We start from the raw sequence: 5,265 nt of genomic DNA, 5'->3' as shown, positions 1-5,265 counted from the left end.
GTGATCCACCCGCCTCGGCCTCCCAAAGTGCTGGGATTACAGGCTTGAGCCACCGCGCCCGGCCTGCTATCATCTTTAATAGCACTAAGCAGCCTGAAGTTGCATTAATTGAAGTAGGGAAGTAAAGTTGTGTCCATATTGTTCAGTCCACATGTAGAACTCTGGACACCCTATTTTATTTATTTATTTTTGTTGTTTTTTTTTGAGTCAGTCTCACTGTGTCCCCCAGGCTGGAGTGCGGTCGTGCAATCTCGCCTCACTGCAACCCTTGTCTCCCGGGTTCAAGTGATTCTCCTGCCTCAGCCTCCTGAGTAGCTGGGATTTCAGGTGCATGCTACCACTCCTGGCTAATTTTTGTAATTTTAGTAGAGATGAGGTTTCATGATGTTGGCCAGGCTGGTCTTGAACTCCGGACCTCAGGTGATCCGCCTGCCTCGGCCTCCCAAAGTGCTGAGATTATAGGCATCAGCCACTGCACCCGGCCTGATTTTTACAAGTTTATTGGTATGAATTTTTGAAAACCTGTCTCTGGACCTCTGACCTCTGTTTACCATTTTCCCTTCCTTCCTGCTTTAGAATTGTCTTGTTTTTGTTTAAGATAATTCCAAATCTCCCTACTGCTACCTCAGTGACCAGATTCTCTCCTGTCTTTATCTTTCCCTCTTCCCCCATGCTTTCCTCTCAGTACAGAAAGACACTTAAGCCTGTTTCACCATAAGGAAAGACACCCCCACACAACCCACTTCCTCAGCTTCCTTTCCCCGCTAGCTAGTTCTGTTTCGCTTCCTTTGAAATTAGGCTTTTGAGTGCTGGCTTCAGAGTCACATATACCAAAATTGGAATGATAAAGAGATTAGCAGGGCCCCTGTGAAAGGATGACATGAAAATTTGTGAAGTGTTCCATATTTTCCTGCGGCCCCACAAGGTCCTGGCATCTCTAGCAGAAGCCAACACTTCACCACCACCAGGCCCAACACTTTCTTCTAGGTGCAGGACCCTTACCCTGAGTCTGGCCAAATAAACTCCTTGAGAATGCTCCCCCACCAAAACATCAGGTTTTTGACAGAGTTGAGTCTTTGGTCCCTGTCTCTCCATCTCACCTCCTGTTCACTTTGTGCCACTGAAGTCTAGCTTCACTTTCAGTGCTACACAAAAACTACCCTCCATGGAACTGCTTTACTGTGGTGTCCACCGTCCCACATCCCAGCAATTCTTTGTTTTATCTATCTGATTTGTCTGTTTGTAGCTTTCGACAGTTATCTTCCCTCCTGTGAGTTCTCCACTCCTTGACATTTTATTTTTCTGAGATGGAGCCTCGCACTGTCGCCTGGGCTGGTGTGCAGTGGCACAATCTCGACTCGCTGCAACCTCCACCTGCCCGGTTTCAATCGATTCTCCTGCCTCAGCCTCCCAAGTAGCTAGGATTACAGGTGCCCGCCTCTACGCCTGTCTAATTTTTTTTGTATTTTTAGTAGAGACAGGGTTTCACTATGTTGGCCAGGCTGGTCTCAAACTCCCAACCTCATGATCTGCCTCCAGAAGTGCTGCGATTACAGGCGTGAGCCACCGCACCTGGCCCCTTGACAATTTTTTTGTTGTTGTAAAAATAAAAATAAAAATTTACCATCTTAGCCATTTTTAAGGATACAGTTCGGTAGTGTTAAGTATATTAATATTGTTGTAAAACAGATCTCTAGAACTTTTTCCTCTTGCAAAACCAAAATAAAAACTCCCACTTTCTCTCCCACTAGCTAAGACTCCCTTGACTTTTTGTGAGCCTCTTCTCTCCAGGATTTTTTTCTATCTCTGGCCTGGCCAATCATTTTCAGTCTTTTTTTTTTTTTTTTTTTTTTTTTTCTTTTTTTTTTTTTTTTTTTTTTTTTTTTTTTTTAATGCTATTGTTAAAGAATTCTCATGCACTGCTGGTGGTAGTGTAAACTGAAAATGCCTTTCCAGAGGGCATTATGACCGTATCTAGGAAAACAAATAATAGGCATACCATTCAGTCCAACAGATACCAACTCCACTTCTAGGTATCTGTTCTAGGAGAGAGATTTGTTCTCTGCTCAAAAAGATCATGCTACAAGGGTGCTAAATGCAACACAATTTGTTTCAGGGGGAAAATATCCATTCATGAGGGAAATGGTAACATGCATTGTAATCAAGGTTTAGATTGGTGGATTGGAAGTTTTTACCACTAGAATGTAAACTGTGTGAGTCCAGGGGCCTGTCTATCTATCTCACTCATACATGAGTCAATGAATAGCAGAGAAGGGCAATTGAAAGCATTAATACACACCAAGCAACTGATAGGAAGAGGAGTGTGAGAAGAAAGGCTCATAGTTATGTTGTTTCAGTCTTTTAAAATGAGAATATATTCATATATCACTTGTGAAAAAGGATAAAAAATAAAGCAAAGACTGGTCAGGCGCGGTGGCTCACGCTTGTAATCCCAGCACTTTGGGAGACCAAGGCAGACGGATTACAAGGTCAGGAGTTCAAGACTAGCCTGTCCAATATAGTGAAACCCCGTTTCTACTAAAAAATACAAAAATTAGCCAGGTGTGGTGGCATGTGCCTGTAATCTCAGCTACTTGGGAGGCTGAGGCAGGAGGATCACTTGAACCTGTGAGGCAGAGGTTGCAGTGAGCCGAGATCATGCCATTGCACTCCTGACACAGACTCTGTTTAAAAAAAAAAAAAAGCTGAGCATGTTGGCCGGGCACGGTGGCTCGAGTCTGTGATCCCAGCACTTTGGGAGGCCGAGGTGGGTCGATCACTTGAGGTCAGGAGTTTGAGACCAGCCTGGCCAACGTAGTGAAACCCCATCTCTACTAAAAATATAAAAATTAGCTGGGCATGCTGGCATGCATGTGCTGTAATCCCAGCTACTTGGGAGGCTGAGGTGCGAGGATCACTTGAGTCCAGGAGGTGGAGACTGCAGTGATCTGAGATCATACCACTGCACTCCAGCCTGGGTGACAGATTGAGACTCCTGTCTCAAAAACAAACAGAAAAACCCCAAACATGTCAGTTTCTCGCTGAAACTTCTTCAGGTGTGCCTACACTTAAAGTATATCCACAGGTCTTAGTCTGTTTAGTGTTACTATAAAGGAATACCTAAAACTGGGTATTTATAAAGAATAGGTTTATTTAGTTCATGGTTCTGCAGGCTGTGCAAGAAGCATAGTGCTAGCATCTGCTTCTGATAAAGGCCTCAGGCTGCTTCCACTTATAGCGGAAAGCAAAGGGGAGCAGAGATCACATGGCAAAAGAGAAAAGAGAGAGAGGGAGGTACCAGATTCTCTTTAACAACCAGCTCTTGTGGGAACTTACAGAGATTGAGAACTCAACCACCCCCCAACTCCCCAGGAAGTGCATTAACCTGTTCATGAGCGATTTGCACACATGACTCAAATACCTCCCATTAGGCCTCACCTCAAAGTTGGGGATCAAGTTTCAACACAAGATATGGAAGGGATAAACATCCAAACTATAGCACCCCATAAGATTCTAATTAATTACAAAAAGGAAAAAAACTAACCCTACAGTAGACAAATGTGGTAAACAGCACTTAACCAAAAGATCAAAGTTAATGTCAGTACAAATCAATGTCATGTGCTACTGATCTCTGTTGCCCAGGCTGGAGTGCACTGGTGCGATCTCGGCTCACTGCAGCCTTGACATCCCAGGCTTAGGTGATCCTTCTGCCTCAGCGTCTCAAGTAGCTGGGATTACAGGCGTGCGCCACCACGCCTGGCTAATTTCTTGGGCTCAAGTGATCTTCCTGCCTTGGCCTCCCAAAGTGCTAGAATTACAGGCATGAGCCACCACATCTGACCGAGACGTTCTTTTGCTAAAGGAGATTATTGGGCCAACTGGCAAAATTGTAATAAGGTTTATAGATAACAGTGTCAGTTTCCTGATTTTGATAAGTTTACTGTCATGTAAGAGAATATTCTTTAGGATATACACAGAAAGGTATTTAGAGATAAAAGCATCAAGTCTACACTCCCCCAGGCTAGAGTGCAGTGGCGTGATCTCGGCTCGCTGCGACCTCTGCCACCTGGGTTCAAGCAATTCTCCCTGCCTCAACCTTCTGAGTAGCTGGGATTACAGGCACCTGCCACCAAGCCTAGCTAATTTTTGTATTTTTAGTAGAGAGGGCGTTTTGCCACGTTGGCCAGGCTCATCTTGAACTGCTGACCTCAGGTGATCTGCCTGCCTTGGCCTCTCAAAGTGCTGGGATTACAGGTGTGAGCCACCCCTGGCCAATTCCAGCTATTTTTTTCAGAAAATTTAAAAAAATTTATTCATCTATGTATATATATAGAGATAATTATTAAAATGGTAAAAAGTTAACATTTGGGAAACTGGAATGAAGTACATACGGAAATTTGTATTACTTTTACAACTTTTTTGAGTCCGTAATGTCAAAATAAAAGGTTAAAACATTGAAATTCATGTTAACAAAAGAAATCCCTCCGGTGCTCCCTATAGATTTTTTTTTTTCCTTGAGACAGACTCTCACTCTGTCGCCCAAGCTGCTGGAGTTCAGCGGTGCAATGTTGGCGCAACCTCCGCTGCCTGGTTCAAGCGATTCTCCTGTCTCAGCTTCCCGAGTAGCTGGGACTACAGGTGTGCACCACCACACCTGGCTAATTTTTTATATTTTAGTAGAGATGGGGTTTCACCATGTTGGCCAGGATGGTCTCAATCTCCTGACCTTGTGATCCACCCGCCTCTGCCTTCCAAAGTGTTGGGGATTACAGGTGTAAGCCACCGCGCACAACCATGTTTTATATTTTTAGTAGTGATGGGGCTTCACCGTGTTGGTCAGGCTGGAGGCTGGTCTTGAACTCCCGACCTCAGGTGCTCTGCCTGCCTCGGCCTCCCAAAGTGCTGGGATTACAGGCATCAACCACCGCGCCCGGCCTCCTACAGCTTTTTCAGGTTAATTCTAACTATAGCTAGTGGTCTTTGGTGCTTGATTCCTGCCCTTCTTTCTGTCCTCATCTGCCAGCACAACTCTATACAAACCCCTTCAATGTCTTTTTTTTCTTTTTTTGAGACAAGTTCTCTGTAACCTTGGCTGGAGTGCAGTGGCACAATCATGACTCACTGCAGCTTTGACTTCCTAGACTCAAATGATCCTCCCACTTCAACATCCCGAGTAGCTGGGACTACAGGTGCATACCACCATGCCCAGCTTATTTCCAGCTAAAAAGTTTCTGGCTTATTTTTCAATTTTTTTTTTTTTTTTTT

At 44.4% G+C, this 5,265-nt stretch overlaps 1 protein-coding gene and 1 non-coding gene across 2 annotated transcripts in view; both read left to right on the top strand.

Annotated features, from left to right (window-relative positions):
* Positions 1-5,265, top strand: part of RNF41 (ring finger protein 41) — a 38,878-nt gene that overhangs the window by 18,512 nt on the left and 15,101 nt on the right. The gene's annotated exons all lie outside the window — the stretch shown is intronic.
* LOC119472364 lies at positions 807-910 on the top strand. The gene has a single exon (XR_005201508.1). It is a non-coding gene; the product is annotated as a U6 spliceosomal RNA (small nuclear RNA).

This window comes from Cebus imitator, unplaced genomic scaffold (assembly GCF_001604975.1).
Source record: "Cebus imitator isolate Cc_AM_T3 unplaced genomic scaffold, Cebus_imitator-1.0 Scaffold96, whole genome shotgun sequence".
Lineage (NCBI taxonomy): Eukaryota > Metazoa > Chordata > Mammalia > Primates > Cebidae > Cebus > Cebus imitator.
Note: the sequence above shows the minus strand (reverse complement) of the source record. Positions and strands in the feature narration are given on the sequence as shown.